Source organism: Rissa tridactyla, chromosome 6, assembly GCF_028500815.1.
Source record: "Rissa tridactyla isolate bRisTri1 chromosome 6, bRisTri1.patW.cur.20221130, whole genome shotgun sequence".
Classification (NCBI taxonomy): Eukaryota; Metazoa; Chordata; class Aves; order Charadriiformes; family Laridae; genus Rissa; species Rissa tridactyla.
The window spans coordinates 39,442,541-39,463,402 of record NC_071471.1 but is presented as its reverse complement, the minus strand read 5'-3'; the positions used below and the strand labels follow the sequence as shown (position 1 = coordinate 39,463,402).

Genomic DNA, 20,862 nt, shown 5'->3' with positions numbered 1-20,862 from the left:
CAGCCTTGATGTCTGAGTACCTTCAGAACAGTGACAGAGGCCTCTGCCAGCAATAAAGGGGAACATCTGCATACCAATTAAACTGCTGAGCGCTGAAGAGTTAAAAAAAAAAAAAAAAAGAGGGGGGAAAGCCTTGAAAGTAAATCTGAGCCAAGTTCTAATTAATGCCCTAGGCCCCGATTCGCCACAGCACTTAGGCATGTAGTTAACTTTAAGCATGTATTTAGTTCCATTGAAGTCAAAAGACAGCATCGAAGAGGCAAACTACATTAGCACAATTTAATACTCTTTGGGCTAATTAATCAGCCATAAAAATTAACTATGAGAACTGTATTCCTTATTTCCCTTGCTGTGACATTTCCAGATAAAAATACTTGGATGTGGCTGGAATAAGCAAAAAGCACTACCTTGTTGGGCTGTCATGGGCTGCTGAGTCCTACAGCTGTGAAGGCCAGTCCCTGAGAGCAGCTAAAGGTACTGAGCTCTCTGCACGTCGCTGATGTCTGTATCCTCTGTGCGGAGGCACCACACAGGCACAAAAGGCACAGCCCCATCCTGAGCAGCAGTAACCTAAGAAAGGAAAAGAACTGGCAACAGATGAGCAAAGCCATCAGGCAATGGATGGCGCATCAGAGACATATTTCTCTGTAAAGAGGCATTTGTTCACTGCAGTGCATCAGTGTTGGTTGTGATGGGAGGTGGCAATGAAGGGCAGCAAACGGGGCTGGGTAAACGAGGGAGGCTGAGGGCAGATATGAGTTTAGAGACAGAACTGGTGAGGTTACCAAGAGAGGAGCTTTCAGGCAGAGCAAGGGCAAGAGGAGCAGTGCTCATGTTGAAGGGGTAGACAGAGTGGAGTCTGGTCCAGCCCCAAAGGTGGGCAAGGGCTAAACTCTCCTCCATTTCAGTGGAGCAGGACTGAGCCCTGTGAAAAAGAAGCCCAGAGTGCAATCTCCAAATAGCTGAATAGTCCCAGATACATCCAAACCTTGTCTCCACTTGGTAAGCACAGCACGGTGAATGGCTGCCAAAACCGCACCAACAGTGTGCAGGCTAGATTTGGCCTGAACATGGCCTCCAAGGGCGCAGTACAACCAATTTTTGAGCTGTTGACTTCACAAAGGCACGTGTACAACTAACCATTCAGTAAATCAGGATGCAAGGAGAAAAGCTTGCTGATAAGGGTCATCTTGCTTGGATTTCTGCAAAAATGAAACCACAGAAAGTTTGCCAAAGTACCATTAATGGTGTACATGGATCTATAAAAGCTAGGAAATCGAGAGCAGGGGACATAAACTGACAATACTTCTTTATTTCAGCCATTATGAAAGTAAAAAAGAAGAAAACCAACCCCCCCAAAATTAGAACGCCATGAGCATAAAAGAAAGTACCAGTGCAGCTTTTCAGATTAACTTTGAATTTCCTTGCTTTCATTGGTTTAAGAGCTCTATTGTTACTCTCTTTGTTTTTTAATTGCAGATACTAAAAATTCTTTTATCTTTCGAAGTCCTTAAAGTCTGTTATATAAATACGTAATTAAAGCCTCTTTCAACTGCGTATAATTTACTCTATAGTTTACAACAGCTGCACTAGAGCTATTACAGTTTATCATTTAAAAGCCTAATTAGGGACTTCTTAATTAGTGGATCCCTCAGTCACTAGACTGTGACTATGTAAAAGATGCTTGGCAGCTATTGCATGTTACAAATCTGCATGAAATGTTTGCATGAAAACAGGGTGTGTACAAACCCAAAAATACGCTCTCTGTCCCTGCATGTCAGCCCATCTGACCATGCAAACCTCCACACTACCTCTGTGCTCTCCTGCCAGCGCACGGCTGGTCCGCACGCGGCCTTTCCCTCCTGCACGTGTTGTTGGGAACCACCAGCGCATCCTGAGCCGAGCTGACCTGCTACGAGAGCCCACTCTGAGGGGACCACTCTTGTGTTCAAACACAACTGAAAGAGAGGACGGGACTGTGCCCACTGACCGCTCAGACTGCTTCTCGTACGGCTTGTCAAATGTTTTCTCCAACAAATGGAGCTCCTCGCTGCTGCCGCTGTCTCCCTCAGGAGCTTTGCACCATGCTGGATTCAGCAAACAGTTCCTCTGTGGCACTGAAAGCACTCACATCACTGGAAGGAGGAAGACAGGACCCAGTTACTGACTCTCATTTATAGCCCCCGACACAGATTTCTCGTCAATCACGGCCAAATTAGCAGTCAGTCACTGAGGTTTTAAGTGCAGTATTTGCCCAGGGAAGGGACTATAGCTCCTTCATCCTTCCCCCCTGAGTGGCATGGTGCATGGGAAAAGCTAGTGGAGCCATAGCTAGTCTTTGCAGGAATCGCTCACTGGAACAAGCTTCATACCAGCTGGGGGCTCACAGGACCAGCGAGCAAAAAGCTTGTCCAGACCATATTCTGGAGGACTGGTGGGGTTTTGTTAAGCTTTCACCTGCTTGTAATACAGCAGCTGTGTTAATAGAGGGTCAGATTTGGGGCCTGCCAGCATTTGGGAGCATTGCTTTAAGCAATGCAGTGACAAAATCATGAGTTTTTATTGACTGCAGGATAATATAAATCAGCTATTGAAAACCTGTATCATTAGCGCTATTGCTTTCCAGTGGAAGATAGCTGCAGTAATGGATTGGCCTCTCCATCTCGTCCTCCCACTGGAAAACAACATATACAAGACCGATCAATAACCTGATCTACGTTACTTGTAGACATGTCAGGTGCAAATATCTCCCTTTCTCAAAGGTTTTAAAGACCAGATATTTTTGCAAAATTTAGGCCAGGCATCAAGTTGCTTTGGGTAAATTGTCATTATGGTGGAGAACGGCATAACCAGATCCACCCACATCGTTACAAGGAAGTTTTAAATAGACAGGCAATAACTTTATTATATGCATGTATTACTTTGTGGGGTCAACTGCTCAAGATGTTCCTTTGCAACAGGATAAATTTCCATTTGAAAAGCATTTTCTGTAATATCCATGTTTCTGAGTAGCCTCTGTTTGACAGGAAATAACTAGATTATTTCATCATGAAGTTTGCCACTAATTTCTACAGCTGAAATCCTAAAATACCTTCAAAATACATACCAAAATCCACTGCCATTACTAGGGCCAGGCTTTCATCCTATTGTGTCACAATATATTACCCACTTAATTAATTGTTACCAGACCTGAAGTCAATGGAAACCCTACAGGTCACAGCCTTGCTTCCCCACAGATCAACGGAGAGGCTAGAGAGGTGTTTAAGGGCCTTCCCTATATAAAGATGGCATTGCTTTCACTCAGCAGTATGACTGAAGCATATACATGTGTTTCTTCCCCTTATCCCACTCTCTGTCACTTGCACACACACGGAGGGCATATAGAATCATAGAATCGTTTAGGTTGGAAAAGACCTTTAAGATCATCAAGTCCAACCGTTAACCTAGCACTGCTACATCTACCACTAAACCATGTCCGTCTGCACATATTTTAAATAACTCCAGGGATGGTGACTCAACCACTTCTCTGGGCAGCCTGTTCCAACGCTTGACAACCATTTCAGTGAAGAAATTTTTCCTACTATACAAACTAAGGCCATTTCCTCTTGTCCTATCACCTGTTACCTGGGAGAAGAGACCAACCCGCACCTCGCTACACCCTCCTTTCACGGAGTTGTAGAGAGCAATAAGGTCTCCCCTCAGCCTCCTTTTCTCCAGGCTGAACACCCCCAACTCCCTCAGCCACTCCTCATAAGACTTGTTCTCCAGACCCCTCAACCAGCTTTGTTGCTCTTCTCTGGACCCACTCTGGCACCTCAATGTCTTTTTTGTGGTGAGGGGCCCAAAACTGGACACAGCCCTCGAGGTGGGGCCTCACCAGTGCTGAGTACAGGGGGACGATCACTTCCCTAGTCCTGCTGGCCACACTACTTGTGATACAAGCCAGGATGCTGTTTGGCCTTCTTGGCCACCTGGGCACACTGCTGGCTCATATTCAGCCAGATGCCGACAAACACCCCCAGGCCCTTCTCTGCTGGGCAGTTCTCCAGCCACTCGTCCCCCAGCCTGTAGCATGTCATGGGGTTAGTGTCACCCAAGTGCAGGACCCAACACTTGGCATTGTTGAACCTCATGCAACTGAATATATATATTATATTTTATATCTATATATTTAAGAAGATTATAAACCAGATCAAAGGGGAGCTGAAGCACAAGTTGTTTCACAGTTATTATGTTACAGCCTCCAAGGATGTCCATGGACACACACAAAGAAGCGGATGTATGCTGAGTCCTGCCTGTACACTGAGTCCCAATGTGGCACTGACATCAAGGCAGTCTTCTCGGGGGAGAACAGACAAACGCTGGCCAGGGCTTTCTGAAAGGCAAGCTGTCACCTTCTGAAAACCCCGTGGCAAGCCACCTACAGACTCAATTGAGAACTTCACAGGGACATCATATTTCTTTGAGCTGACCTTCCTAGAAAACTTTGCACTCCAAATTCCTGGAAAACCTTGCACCCTAAATCAAACACCCTTTTAAACAGGTCCTTGTTGTACACCACTTATATTGCATGGCCTGCATGGAACTAATGTCTACTTTCTTCAGCAAGTTCAGTAGGATCCAAAGTGATGCTATGGAAATAATTTTATCTGATTTCATTTTGCATTGACTTCTGTGACACAAGAGGAGGGATGGCCTTTCAGAAGAGGAAGATATCACAGGAGAGGAAGAGGTCACAGTAACGTAGTGGCCGGGTTCAGGTAGCCACAACCATAAAGCAGAGAAGGCTGAAGATAGAGGAGAAAATAACATCACACCAATATGCTTTCTTTTCAATTGCTTCTGCTCAATTTGCCTGCTGGCCCCAAGCAAGTACCGTGAACCTCAGCGCAGACACGCTTCACCCCACCATGGAAAATGCTGGCAGAGCAGAGCAGCCAGCGGCTTGGAGAGGCCAAGGACCCTCTGGGGCACAGGGCCCGCAGAACCCAGGTGAACGTGGCACTGCCATGGCTCCCAGCAGGAGACCTCAGCTCCCTCAATGCCAGGGCACCTCAGTGAGGAACCAAAGCACCTGCACTCAATCCACCACTGTCCCAGCTGTGCAGGCTGGTGGCTGACCCACTACAGCCCCATGGCTGCTGCCTGAACCCTCAGGTTCAGAAGAAAGAAATGGATCCCTCTGGCAATCAAGAGATCCCTTTTTATGGGGGCAGGATCACGGATTATCATTTTGTGTAGTCTTCTGCTGTTCTCCCCTCTCCTCCCCTTTTTTTTTTTAATTAATGAAAATTCTCCAGAAGAGCTCAGCGTCTTCTTTCAAAACTTCTCTATTTCACTAACTTGTTCCAATCTCCATCACAGCTCTTTCCTTGTCAGCAACTGTACCACTGCGCCATACCTCTGCCCACGCACAAATGCACTGGTTGAAGGTATGAACTGGAATCTCTCCGTTAAAGGAACAAGCAGGCATCCCAGAGACTGACACAGCTGCTATTTGCATGTAAAAGAGGAAAAGAAGGTGCATGACTGAGCCCAAATTAGCATAAGCAAAGCCTCCCACCGCATTCGCAAACTACAGCTTGCACAGCGGTGCTCATAGAGGTGCACACTTCCCTCACAAAGAAAGATTTCTACCTCAGCTAGAAGAAAACTTGGCTAACGGTGGTTCACAGAATTTAGCATCACATGAACTTTTAAATCACTGTTTTTCTAAAATTTACAGACTGCTAGTAAAAGAGAAACACGGTGGACGCAGGGTAAACTGAATATGCCCAGGTTTAATTTCGTCTCCACTTCCAGCTTGATTCCTGAAGCTGGCTACCTCAGCGAGAGCCGTATTTTCTAAGGCCTCCATTATTTCTGTACCCCTGTATTTTTGAATGTCCAGAAATATTCACAGTGCTCAGTGCATCTAAGAATGAAAACCAAAATGAGCAGGGCAAATGCAGATCTAACGCTCCATGTCTCATTTCCATCTTTTGAGAAATAAGAACGAACTGTTAACGTCTTTTTCACCATCAACTCTTCCAAAGGGATGCTGTGGGGATTCATTTATGTCTCCAAAGTCTTGCCGAAGACACACGCTTCATGAACTATAAGATTTATGGATGTTAACATGATCTTTGTCTCTTTCTCTGGCTACATACACACATACCTCAGCATCCATGTTTGTGCACATACCTACTGAGTCATAAAAAGAGGATCAGATGCCCTCGTAGATTATTTAAGAAGTGTAATTTTATTCAGAACTGTCCCCCAAACCAAACTGCATTTTGTTGCAGAGAAGTTATAGACTCTTTTTACTTTATCATCATACTTTTATGGAAGCGATTGGAACAATTCAGTGCCTCTGCTATTTCCGCAGTAGGTTTAGCTCATCTGAGAAACTAGAAAGAACAGTAAATGCAGATATTAATGGTAATAAAATCAAAGCTAAGCCCTTCATGAAGAGAAACAAATTCCAAAATGAAAAATTTGATTACACAGTACCTGTCTCCTGTCTTGACTTCCTCATTATATGTAGAAATTAACCCTGTCATTAAGTACTTTGATCAGGCTGTACATAAACAGCTTATAACGGCATGAAATCTACCACAGCAAGCAGGCAAATCAACAAGGGGAGAAATACTGACATTTGGGGCTGCTGTCAGGCATCAAGTGCTCCTACTCCCTCAGGGCCAAGCTGCTAGAGTAAATGGGGTTACTCCAAGGATTAATTGCTCCCTCCTGGTTTGCACTACTTCCAGAAAGTTTCAGTAATACTATCTAAGAGGCCATCATCTGGAGATCGGTAGCATCTTCTTAAGATCTTGGAGAGATTTATAAGTTACGCTGTTGTAACTGCTCTTAGGCTAAAACTTGGTACGAAATTCCCAGCCCGTGATTGAGCTGAAGCAGCATGCGGTCAAATCGTTCCATGTTTGCATTGCTCAGAAAGGAGGTGTGGAACCATTTCACATACTGCAGCTCCAAACCTTTGTCACTTAAATTTGGAGAATTTCCAGGCACTAGGTACATATCATAAGCAAGATCCTGGGCAATTGAGGTTTGGTGGGTTTTTTCTGCTTTGTTTGTTTGTTAGGATTTTGGAGCAGAAATTGCTTTCTTCTGGAATGCATTTAACTTAATATTACTTTACTTACTTGTTGTACTACCCCAATTCCTTGCACATATAGACTGCTACACAATCAGAGGTGGCCAGGCCAACAGGGTCTCTTCCCAGCTCTGGCCCTGGCCTGCCGTTAGTCCCTTACCACCTCTGAGCCCTGTTTTCAAGCAGCCATGTTTCCTGTTAGCTCTTCCCACCTCTTTGCTGAGGGGACCCTCAGTGTGGAGACGGACTGAGGGTGGCCGGGTACAACACCCACCCCTGAGCACTGCCTGGGGGCACTTCATTTTATTTAGAAAGTACATCTCAGATGCTTGCTTCTCTCTGCTCTCCTAGCTTAGCTGTGATGGGGTTTCTGGTGATTTGCCAATTACAGCAGGTACACAAGTAAGGGAGAAATCCTGACTCAGGAGAGGCAAAGGTAGTGTTTCCCACTGCCTTCAAGATGGCCAAGATTTTACCTTTAACATCCTAACAAAAGCTTGGGAAAACATTAAACAACTCCACAGATTATTTGTTTCTGTATGCATGGCTAAACATACTGCAGAACAGACATTTTATTATTCCTAGAAGCACTAAAGTCCAGTATTTCCTCTGCTTCTCACAATCTATTCTTTTATCCCATTGCTACAATCAGCTCCAGGACGTTATAGCAAGACATTGTTCAAAACGGCTATCACCACAATTTAGACAAACTCAGTCCTAGACCAAAACAGCTCGAATAAAATATCACAGGCACCACGGAGCTTCCCAGCATCCTGTTCACACTCTATAAAACTGCGTAACTGTTATACTCATGCCCCACAGACCAGTTGTGCGCACACAAAAACATCCTTTCCAGATCCACAAACACTCAGACGCTCCTTTCTGTACAGTTATGCAAAGAATGCAACCATGCCACACCAATATGGGTATACACCAGGCACACACTACTATAGATTTGGATAGACTGGGAGGCTTTGCCCTCAGCTACAGAGGGGGTGGGCACCTTGAGGGAAAGGTCTGTAAAGGCGAGAGGATGAGCAGTCACTCACCAGCCCGGCAGAGATCAGAGGGCTCAGAGGAGAGGGCGACAAGGAGGAAAGGTGCTCACAGAAGGCGGTTTGCAGGGGATGGAGATAGCTGGAGGCAGCATTTTTACATCTGGCTCTAACGAACCGGAACAAACTCTTTCAGCACATGTGTAGTCCTAGTAACAAAACAAATTAGACATTTCTTCTGAATTTGCGATTCCTGTTCAAATTAGTTTACTTACACATTTTGCCAACAGTAAGGGTGTACCTGAAATTTCTAGCAAACCTAGAAGTGCCTAACAATCCAGGCTGCAAATGCACATCACATTACTTTTACCAAATACCATATCATTATCATTTGACACTTTTACAATATGTCACTTCCTTTCTCAAAATAATTCATTATTAATAGCAATTTTATGTAACCAGCAGCTTGCTAGGGATTTCTCGCAGATCCCATCCATGAAGAATCCCCAGATTCAGCAAGGCAATCAAATCTCATCTGCAAAGTCTTCTAGTGATTACTCTTTCATTCATCTCTTCAGTAGTCTGGAGTTTGCTCTTGCTTCCACTGAACCCAGCGACCAAATCCAAATTTCCTGGTAAACTGCAGCGTGCAGAGTAGATTAAGGCTCCAGTCTTAACTGAGCAAGACATTTTTAAGTATGTCTTACCTGTAAGTGTATGTGTTGCTTCAGTAATCAATGTCACCACCTAAATGTACAGTCAAGCAGGTTGTTAAACACCTCTCTGAACAATTGGTGCCATAACCTGGGAAAACTGCCTGGCACAGCTCTGGAGCTGCTCTAGAATAACTCGGGAGTAATGTACATTGGCACTGATACATATCAGTCAGGAAAAGTGTAAACAAGAGGAGCAGAAGCAGCTACAGTTGGCAGTGCTTTTCAAAATACACTTCATGGCTGTTGGGAGGTAAGGCCTGAGCCTTGTTTTTGGTTTAAAACTGCACTTGGGAAGGAAGGCAACTGCTTAGGGACCCAGATGAGTCACAGAGGGTATGTGAAGAAGATATACAAAGATTTATTAAAGGTTTGTTTTTACTAAATCTTTGTCCTGCTGTTTAACTGGATTTAAAGCAGTGAGGTCACTTTATTCCACTAGTAACAGATGCCAGCCAAGGAGCATGTGTCCACCAAACGCAGTTGGATCTGCCAGGGAGGAACGCCTGGCTGTAGAGTAAGGACCTACAGTATGGCCACCCCTTGCAGGGGGTGAGGCCTGGGGCCAACGTCTCGCAGATGTGACCAGGACGCTCAGCACCTGCAGCTGCCATTGAAGCTAAAGGGAATTGCTGGTACACAGCACCACTGAGGCTTTGTCTCTAAGAGAGGAATTTATAATTTATCATGAGCTGATTGATTACAGCAGGAGTCTGCCACAAACATACACCCTTGAAAGGAACCTGAGTTTTCAGTCCTCCCCTCAGAGTACACGTACACCTGTGGGCTTCCCTAGATAAGATGATGTATGAACCCCAGCCATGCATCTGAGAAGCTGCTATCTTGGTACGCCCCCAGCGTTACCATTGGGAAAATCTCTCCAGGCAGCTGCAGATTAAACTCAGGTTGGTAAAACATCCCTTTGATAGGCCCAAGCCTTCCTGACAGCAGGCTGGGGCTTTACGGCTAGGAGAACAGGCCTATTGAAAACGCAATTGCCTTCAGGAGGCGATAAATGTCAGGGAAGCAGTACACAAAGCACTTCCAGACCTGAGTCAGAGAACAGAAGCGTGAAGCTCCTTAGTACAAGCTCTAACTTCCTTTCATATCTGCAGGCCCTCAGAGGTGCTGTCAGGCAAAGAGCATGAGTCACGAGTATCTACAACACACCTTCTCAGCAGTCTTTATCCTATCACTCAGCCATTGCTCCCCTGCTAAACAGCTAGAAAGTCACGGAGAAGTATTTCTTTCCTGTTTTATCTGCACATTCTCTCCAGAGGTTGACTAGTAAAGCAAGCAGAAAGAAAAATACTAGTATTTTCAGACGCCTGTCCCTGTTACAGAAGTCCTCACTTCTTCATGAAATGCATCATGGCGCTCCTGCCACAACCACAACTACTTCCATTCACAGCCATCTCTGATGAGGTACCTACTCAAAGATACAGTAATCCTTTGGAAATGGGACCTGGCTGCTCTCTCATTTTCCCTGCAGTCTGTATTTGCATTCGGACTCTGTAACCTCTGATTGCCGCCTAGGAAGAGCTGATAATGACATGCCATAGGTTTCTTAACAAAATAAGACAATCCTGCCTTTTGGAAGTCTCTCCCTGTTTCCTTTTTCTCCAAAGAGACTTCATTGCTAGTAGCACGGGGCAGATCTTCAGGGGTGGAAAGCGCTCTGTTGAATTTCTTGGATTGGCAGTTATTTACATCGCTCAAAGATCCTGCATACCAGCTGAGCCACTACTTTGCATATCATCCACTCTCTTCCTTAACGAGGTCAGGTATCATGACTTAAGAGAACAAAGCCAATAAGAATTGATATGGTTTTAAATGGGGCATCTTGGCTTCCAAGGTGTAAAAATGATTTGTGGCTTGGGCACTTGGTTCTCAAGTAAACAGCCAGAAGAGGCCACAGAGGGTAAGAAACAGAAACTGATATTCCTTTCTGCTGAATGGGATAAGAAAGAACTGTGCCTCTAGAAAGCACTCACTTGATAACACTCTTCCTTCATTTCTAGCTGTTGTAATGAGCTGAACCCTCCCAAAGGGACAGCTCTTGAAATCCCCTTGGGTTCCTTGTGAAGCACATATTAATAAATTGTGTCAAATTACTATATTTGCGGTCTTTTTTACTGAGTGCATTTGTTTCCCATAATCACAAACTCAAACAAGTGGACTAATGGCAGTAACACACTGAAGTGTCAGACATAACAGTGGAACAATTACTACTGGCTGCTAACAGCCTCCATCGAGTCAGTGAGCCCCCAGCACAAGCCTCTCCTGCCCGGTCACTGCCACCATCAGCACCGGTTCCTACAGAACAACACTATATGTAGCAGACAACTCTCCCCCTCATCTGCCATTTAAACCTGGCCTAAGTGAATCGCTTTGACAGGGTAGCTGCATGTGCCATGACTGACAGTGTTCACTTTGATGAGCTTTTCTGTTGGTAAGATTTCCTCTGAATTATGAGTCTGAATATCCCACCAGTACATCTGAACGGACTGTTTCCCAGCAGAGATGAAGATTATTTCTGCTCCCAGGCAGCAGCCACAAGGTTGGTGGTATAAAAGGAACAATTGTCCAGATTACACTGTAGTAATTCAAATGATTAACTAATGCACAGGAGAATAACTCTGCACACAGCTCCACCCTTTCCTGCTTCATCAACTCATCAAAAACACATCCAGGTAATTTTTGTCATTGGTTCCAAGTTAAAAGAGAAACTACAGACCTTGCTGATCTGAAATTGTTAGCGCCTGGCATTTAAAAAGCTCTTCAGAAGGCACCTGACAAACAACCTACTTCATCTTTGAAGAAAACTTATTTTGGAGGGGGAGTCAGGGGAATGTTTTTCAAGTAGTTAGTGGAAGAGAGGTGCTCATGATTTTCCTAGGAAATACATGAAAATTAGTCAAATAGCTGCAGGAGCAGCAGACCACTGCAGCCAGGTTCCTTATCCATCAGTGTCCAAAGGCTGGATTCCTTGCTACAAAGAAGGCAAAAGCCATGGCTGATATTTCTCTGTACCTGAGACTGTCATGACATCTCTCTCCCAGGTGCCCCTCTCCACAGCCTCTCCTCTCCTGGGCCTATCTGCACTTTCTTGCCTACCTCCACGTATGTAATTTCATTGAATTTGGGCAAAAACCTACTTCCAACCACCTGTCGAATTTGGATGAAACTAGTCAGGATATCCAAAGTTACACAGGAGGAAGGGCACACTTGCACTGGAGGCCAGATTTTAGTGGCACGCTGAAAACTCCCCCAACTGCTCAGCACCTGCATTGCTGTAAGCCTGAAGAAGACCTTCATCACACCTCCATGGTACCAGGTGCTCTGGGATGGGACCCACAGAAAGGAGCAGAGTCTTGGCAAATCCCGTGCCCTGCAGACTGCCTCGGCCCCAGCTAAGTACTCCAGAGCAGCTGTGTACTACAGCTACTCCAAGCAGTAGCGTAGGAACAACTATCCCCTGCAGAGGGAAGCCCACCTCTTGCTGCAGCAACAGGCTGAAAGCAATCACAGGGCTCATATGGACATTTTTATGTCCATATGCTAACACACAAACCCCAGCTACCTGTGAGAAGACTAGACCATACCCAAAAGGCCACTTACTTCCTCCTGACAGCTAAGCTTCCATCGTACAGCCAGCACATTAAAAGAGATTTCAATGTGGGCAAGCAGGAGGCCAGACACAAGTCTAGAAGTAGGGGGGTTTATTTCTTACTGACCAGCTTGATAGCAGAAGTGCCATGGTCATTCTTTCTAATTTCAGGGACCTTTTAAATAAAGTTCCACTCCAGAAGCCAAGCATGAAAGGAGAGGAATGAAAACTCTTTGATAGATAAGATATTACCAGAGACTGTCAGAAGCTTGGTAGGAGAATGAAATAACACTCTGGATACTGTCATTGAAAACAATAATGAAAGAGTACACCATTTTCTTAACTGAAGTACTATCAAATCTATGTTACTGCCACACAACATATTTTTCCTCCAAAGGTGCCAATTTCAAGCTATGACTATTGATCTCTATCTAACACTCAAAATTAACTGCACTACTAACGAAAAGTGGCACCAAATCGTTTGAGAACATCAAACAGTAAAAAGCCAATGGGGTCAAATCAAGGTCAGAATTTGATGAGTAGGGTGTCAGAAATTTAATCCATTTTGTCTAAGATAATGTATAGAGCCAGTATTGAGGGTTTTTTTCCTTTCTTTTCTGTAATTTTTTTAAGCCAGCGTCTCTCAAAAATATCACAAAACCAGACCTCAACTTTTTTTATGAACTTTTTTCCATGACTGGAGAGAGAAAAGATTAAACGGACTGAAACACAGATGGCAATTATGCCTCTGTTTATTTCCTAATGAGTCACTAGATTATTTTTTGCCTTCTGCCACATCATTTCAGAATACAAGAAAACCTTATCTTGAAGGAGACTTGAGGAAACAAAATAACACTGTTAAAAGTCCCAGTCCAGCAAGATATTTAAGTGCATTTAAAAAAAAACCCCAAACCTTTAACCATGAGTGAAGTCCCATTCACTTAAACTCAACTTTAGAAATGATGGGTAAATCTGTTCCATCAACTGGTGAATGTGGTGGCTATCAAATTCATTAGTGGTCTCATGACAAAATATTCAACAGCTCTCATAGTGACACGTTCCATTTACATTTCAGCACTTGGAGAAAAGTAAGTCCAGAACTATGGCTAGATAAGGGTTCCCCTGTCCACCAGAGCCTGCGATGTCCATGCATTTGAGTCCATATCCCCCCGTGCCTGCGTAAGATATCCCTCAGCCTCAGAGACTTGACCAAACTCGCCTCCAGATGAAAACCCGGATCCAGAAAGCCCAGCTACCTCTCACACTACGAGCACACCGCCCCATCGCTGGCTGGGCTCTCAAACTTGGCTGTGGCCACTTTCTTTTAAAACCCAGGCTGAGTAACTGATTTTGATAGTGGCAACACTGTCTGCTTCTCATATCACAGTCTAGTAATTAGCATGCTCTTGAAAGGAAGCAGAAGATATGTATTAATCGTTCAAACCCATGTCTCTCACCTCCTCAGAAGGTACCTTAACCACAGGGCTTTGGAAAGGGGACTCCCCTCTTATCCTACTGAAATCACACAACAAAAATTCAGGCTTTGATCCTAAAAAGGATCAAAGTGATTAAGACACATGGCAGGAAGAGATGAATCCTTTATTTGAGGACTTTTCATATGTTTTAGGCAGTGACTGGGGGTGGATAATATGAGTTTGGATCTTGTCAGGAAGTCTGGGTGTGACCTCCCACCTCCTACCAAAACACACAATATGCAAAGGAGGATCCATTTTAAAGGGAGCGCAAGACATACGCTCCTCTCTGAAACAGTGCTACCTCCGTGCTGGAACACATTTGCTTTCTACAGTAGTAGGCAAAGACATTTCCACTCAGGAGATGGCTGGTGCTTCAGAAACACCCATGGCCTCAGGATATTCCTGTTTCCTGGCTCCAGGGGTTCCCCCTTCAGCATCTGGGCATTCCTGCAGGCATTGGGGAGCCTCAGGCTTTTCTATCCCAAGGAACTTCAAAGACACGTGCAACTGGTGTGGCAAGGATAGGGCACAGTTAGGTTGAATAATTTGTTACCTAAAAATGCTTCTGACAGATGGCAAGGCTGTTCTGGAACACTGTGAACATGACAGATTTCAGGACAGGGTGCTGAAGAGAACTGATTTTGGTGAAAAGTTGGATTTTTATCAAAATGACCTTTTTCACTCCAAGCGCCTGCTTTGCATGGAAAATTGCAAAGAAATTTCCAAAATTTGGTAAGAAATTGAACATCCCAGTGACTTACTGGAGTTATGGTTTGGATGTCATTATCCTTCACAGACCACTTCTTACAACTGAACTCCATGTCCAACATGCATCATTGCCAGATGTTCCCATGATGTATCACAACAGCACAAGACAACAGAAAACCATCATTCACATTAAAAAAAAACCTTGAGTTTAAGAAAGAGAATGGGTCATTTTTCCTGAAGACTTGCAAGTTCCTGAATCGGATGTGGAAACCAGTCGCTTCTACCTTGCTTTTCCCCCCGCCTCTCAAAAAACCTGCAGTTTTCCACAAGAAATAAAATATTCCCAATCCATTCTAGTTACCAAGGTGTTTTCAGGCTACATTCCTGAAAAAACGAGGCTTACTTGTTGGCACTATGTGTCCATTTATCTGTCCAACGGTCAGTTCTGTATCCCTTCCCTTCCTGTCTCCTCAACGCCTTTAGAAACTACCCGACAGACAGGGAAGGGGGAAGGAGCTGTGAGTGCTGGGTGGGAAGAGCAGATATAAAAATCTTTAGTTCTGTTTTAATACTTTGCAACCACAGTACAGATCTGCATGGCAGATCAGCAAGTCTCTGAGGTTTGAGAGGAAACACTGCCAAAAGATGGTGTTTCTTTTCCTTTTAAAAAAAAAAAAAAAAAAAGGTTGAAACAGTTTATTGCTAGGTCTTGTATCGCATCTGAAACTTTCAGTTTCGGTACTTACTTATGTGACGTGTATACCAAGTGGAGAAGGATCTTACTAAAACCTTCCAGGATGAAAACTTTTACGCTAGCCAGTCTAGACATTTCCTAGCAAATACAAAACTGGGATTAGATGGTGCTGCCATTCTGACTCAAATTAGCAGAAAAATTAATTAAAAGAAAAACAACCTCTTGAACAAAACCAGGTCAACATTAGCTAAAAACAAGCTTAGTTTGAGATGGTGAAATGCTACAACATAGCTTACTGAGGTAAATCCATTAAAATTCCAGGCACTTTTCAAAGCATATTTAAAGCATGTATTAAAATATATATTTGTTTCTCTTTTTATAAACTTTATTTTTTAAGTAAGAACCTAATTTATGTTTCAAAATTAGACTAGAAACCAGTCTCATTGGCTTCTATTGGTATTCATCTTTCTGCATATCTAGCTACTAAATTAAGAGTTTACTGGATTTTTAGTGTCTACTTAATCCCTTAGCTTACATTAGACTCCTTTTCTAAAAAGTTTCACTTAAGTGAGATGAAAATCACTGATTTCTGACACTTTACAGCATAACTAGGAAAAAGGATCATGGGCCATGTGGCACAATCTTAGGGAAATACTTGAATTAAACTATACACATCTGTCTGCCCAAGAAAAGGTTCTCTATTTGGTTTGGAATGGACTTTTAATATATATTTCTTTTTTCCCAATTCCTGGTAATTCTCCTGTCTTAGTTCCTACATACATATTCCACAGAAGAGGTAAAGGTTACCGGTGTATTAATATTATTTCTGTACAATGCTGTATGTTTTCAATTAGGCTCACTCCCACAATGATTTCCATATCTAGCCACTTGCTCTTCTTACTTCTTGATAAGTGATGGTCCCTATCAGGAAGTCGGGGGTGAGTCTGTTACTGCTCTGAGTAAACAGCATAAAGGTCACTTTAGATGTTGGCTTTGACACTCTTGGTTCAATAGCCACCCACCATAGCTGTCACCAGTAAGCTGAAGTTAACCTCATGGAAAAATAGCCTTTCAGCAGGTCCTGTTGTCTCTTCATCAGAACAACCCAGTAGTGGGCACTTAATGGTGGGATGAGGAAAATCCTATCAAATTTCCTGCACTGACACCTGACAGAGGCGTTTGGTCTGAGATCAGGATCCAAGTGCTGTAGGTCTTCCCTGAGGTCTGCTAACATTATGGGAAAGTCCTTGAGCTAGTGGGGTCTCTGAGTCCCAGTGTGTCTGCATGGGTGCCACAGTTCTAGCCAGTGCTCAAGGACCTTTTTAATGAGATTTCCCACAGCAGAAATGAAAGCGGCAGACGGGATCCCAGCTACATGCACACAACTGACTTCTGCAGGCATGCAGTACACTAGAACATGAAGGGGTGAAATCCATGGCTAACACTGGACCCAGACTTTGGGTGTCCACCAGCACAGCTGTTACACACCACCACCTAGACTTCTGCAAGTATTGTTTCTTTCCTTCTGCTCCCACAAGATTAATCCATAGGGGACACAGCTCTGCTGAAATAGATGCATCCACTGCTGGAGTGTGTTGTCAGTACACACCACCAGTGAGCCTCTGTCAGTAAAAGGTCATTACGTTACTGATACGCCTGGCCACCTTCTCCCACACACCTCTTCAGCATGAAAGCAGGAAGAACCCAGCAGACAGATCTAAAGATACTATCATCCTGCAAAAGAAGAGTTGCATGACTAGCTCTGAGATCCAGAGCAAAGGCCAAAGCACCCACAAGACTGATACAGCACATATGCCTTGCATCGACCCCTCTACAGACTGAGTTATGCGTATCCCACGAGGGACACCACTGCCCAAGGGAGAATCCAAAGTTCTTTACAGAATGACCACTAAAGTCCTTTCAAAAAACTCCCCATAAACAAAGGCCATTTTCTTCTCAAAATTAGGTACTTCAGGCTCCTAAGCTCACATTTTAGGCATCTGAAGATAAGTATTTCAAAGATGATGGAACAGACGACTCTCAGTGAAGTGGCATGTAAAAAGTTACTGTGGATTCAGGCCCCTAGGATGCTATTCTGATACTGCCTGGTGCTTCATCTGTCTCCCCTCAGGCCAGTGAGCAAGCAACTTAGTGGCCAGGCATCTCAGACACTCTTCATCCTCCCCAGCGTGAACACGGTACCTCCAGTAACTGAGGCACTGTTGGGTCTTGCAATGTCAAATCGTACACCCTGCTGGAAGACACAGTCTGTGTCCACCGTACAAAAGCGGGAAAGGCACAGCATGGCCCAACCCTCCTTGTCCAGCTGGAGAGATAGGTCTGAGTCTCTCTTACACAACAACATTGTCTGTTAGTTAAAAAGGGATTTATCCAAGTGAGGGGACAGGTGGTGCTGATAAACTATCTCCACTTTTCTGTTAAGAGAGGTACACACTAGAACACGTGTTGTTAAATTTCTACACAAAGTGCATCTTGTATCATCTTTGTCTCACCTCTGCGTAGCTAAAAAAAAACAAATCAGAACCCTGAAGAACAGCTAAAGTAAGACAGCAAAAATATGTATCTTCTTGAAAGATGCTGTTGTCTTTTCAGAGCCAGACACCCAGGCTACTGCATCCACCACCCGCTTTGCTTCAAGACACACACAAGACAGCAGCTACCAGAACATCCTGTTCTTCTTTTCCACTACGCTTTGTGGGATCCAGCTGTAGCCATTGTGACGTCCGACGCTTCCCTCACATCCAGCATGGGCTGTTCTGCTGCCCTTAGAGATGAATTTTCTGGTTTTTGGAAGTCATTCCTAGCACGATTCACTCAGAGTGGCATTATCATGAAGGTTCTAAGAGACAAAATCTACTGAGAACACGTCCCATTGCTTTTTCCCTCCCTCCACTCCACGGCAAACAGAGCTCAAGGCTTCAGAGATCTCTGCAAAAGCAGTCAAGCCCAACTTCCACAGAGTCCTATATGGTATTGTATAGGCATAGTCATAGCTGTTTTCTCCAGACACGGGGCTCCATTTTCCAGTACATAATTTTCACTTTGCGCTAAACAGACAACAGAGCGCGAAAACTCCCTTTTTTGGGCTTGACATTATCGTACATACAAGAAAACCATCTGCAGTTTTCAGCTTCAGCTTTTGCTCCAAGTTGGGATCTTTCAGTTACTTTTCCCAATACATTTTCCAGCCCAGACATTAATTCAGTCTACTCCCTACTCCAGCTGCTCTCCCCCTCTGTAAGCACCGTCTGCTTTCTGGCATGACGCAGGCATCACTAAACAGCACCTGAGCAGAGTGCTTACAGTCCCAGGATGCCGTATGACAGAGCAGGCTCCTTGAATCCAGTACTTACCCAAAAAGGGCACGTGCACAGCATCTGCACAGCGCCAGCACTGCTCACTCAGGAAGGGCAGAAGAGCACAGGTGGGACTTCAGTGCAGTCCGCTATCACAACCTGCCATATCTTTCGAGTTAAAGGGATCTGGATAAAGAAAACACAAGCTGTATTTAAGCAATAATACCTTCTGGGAATGTCTAGCAACAACAAGCGTTTTGAGGAAGGAGCTGTGCCTCTGGCCCTTACCCTCACCAGTCAACAACTCCCAAGCTGACCCAGTTGGCTCCCAAGCCAACTGAGTCATAAGTTTTAATTATGACTTAAAAGTCATAATTGCTATTCTCAGCAGTAAAATACAAAAATGTTTTTTTTCCAGTGTACCTTTTAACATGCTGCAAAGTTAAACACGGCTTGCATGTTACCATGGATATAATTTGATGTTTATAAGACTGGTCTTTCCTGGCAGCTAAATGCCTGCATGGGAACAAACAGCAGAGCAGGATTTTGTTTGGCATTTTGCTCCGTTTATGATAACAGCTAACTACTTTTTCTATTAACAAGCTTTTGATTTTACTGGACTTTCTCTAGGAACAGAGTTCATCGCATTGGCATTAAACGCACTACAGCTGATCCTCCAGCTTGTGCGAGCAAAGCCTTGAACTCGTGAGAATCAGGGCCATAGGATCAAGTCCTAGCATGTTTACGTATCTGCCATGCTGATATCAGACAGTATGCAGTACACGAAAACATGCTTCATCTCTGCCTGATGAAGAGTCCACTCCAAATCCAGAGTGCAGGGGTTGGGCTAGAACTACTTTTATTCAGAGTAAAAACAGGATAAACTCTGACTAAACTCAAGGCAGTGAAGTTAGGTTTTCATTTGATGAGAGGAACAGTTTTATTCCCAGGAAAAAAAAAAATCTCCAAAATGGAACTGCTAAGTTCATTCATATCAACTTGAAATTAGCTGCATTCAAGCAGAAAGGCTAAGGGAGTAAGAATAAAATCCAGGCCGGCAGGAAGGTAAGCGTTACCATTTTAGAACACCAAGTCTAAATGCCTCCTTCACATCCACACTTAATTACTCGTGCCCACATCTATTTCAAAAACTGTGCGTGTATTCCTGGCCCTACTGAACGATTTCTGTGGCAAAAGTCACCTGGTCTTCATGGGACAACATTTCATCCCTCAGTGAATAAGCCCAGGAATAGCTTTTGGCTGCTGCTTGCCAACGTGTAGGATTGTAACAACTCAGCTGCTATTGCTAGAAGATCTGAAAATAAAATGTAATTGCACAGACAAATCTGGGGATTACACCACATCATGTCCCTCCAAATCACGCAGCCAGAGTGTTTACCTGTGTCTGTGTGTTGCTGTCATGAAAAGTTCAGTACCTATTTCAGTATCAGAGATGCATATCAGTCAAACTTGACTTCAGCTTTTGAAGTGGGTGGAGAGCAACACCACCCCTTTCCTGTACCAAAGTCTGCAACAAACTGCATTTTACTCACAAACATATCTGTAGTTCTGTTGTGTTCTGACTTTTAAAAAAATTAATCTCATTGGACAGACACCATCAGCAAGTTTCTCCACTCTGTGGAGTGTCTTCACAGCCCTCCCACATAGTGAAAATGACTCAGACAAAACTACTAAATTTAGGGCATTGGTATTCTATGTGTTACGCTGGTGTTCATACAAGTAATGCCTTAAACAGTAAATTTCTGAATTAAGCATTCAGGCATCTTTTCTGTGCTGCATCTGCCACTGAAACAGAACGGCAATGAAGGTGGGCTGAGGAGGAGGTTATTTGGATCGTGATTCGGGTTGTGTTTTGGCTAGAGCTAAATGTGAATTTTAATGAGGTTTGCATGTACTTTTAGAAATATCTATTGACCCGATATCATGATGTTTGATCTCAAGTGATGAGATCGTGCAAGATTAGCTGCCCTTGGGAGATTCCCTTCATCTCAGGCAAGAGACTGCAGGCTTTGACTCACAAATGGGGATGATTTCTCTCGGGATGACTATACCGATTCCCATTTCTGAGCATCCAACTCACCCATCTCTCTGAGGTTCCCCTCCTTGCAAGGATGGCTCATGAAGCAGCTGCTGAACTGCTGGTTGCAAATCCATGCAGTCAATTAAATAGGTACTTCTGTAATTCAATATACATAGGATTAATTCAGTGTAAAGTAATTCAAAATACATAGAA

General features: G+C 44.0%; 1 long non-coding RNA gene across 50 annotated transcripts in view; it reads right to left on the bottom strand.

Moving 5' to 3' along the window:
• The window catches only part of LOC128911963 (uncharacterized), a 135,701-nt gene that overhangs the window by 78,345 nt on the left and 36,494 nt on the right, over nt 1-20,862 (bottom strand). For 40 of the 50 annotated variants that reach the window (XR_008467267.1, XR_008467290.1, XR_008467291.1 and 37 more), the window contains 4 exons: nt 20,710-20,805; nt 18,666-18,794; nt 8,146-8,300; nt 408-2,135 (listed from right to left, as the gene is read on the bottom strand). This is a non-coding gene — a long non-coding RNA (uncharacterized LOC128911963). The remainder of the gene's footprint in view (nt 1-407; nt 2,136-8,145; nt 8,301-18,665; nt 18,795-20,709; nt 20,806-20,862) is intronic. The other 10 variants (XR_008467289.1, XR_008467292.1, XR_008467276.1 and 7 more) reach the window with 9 other exon arrangements.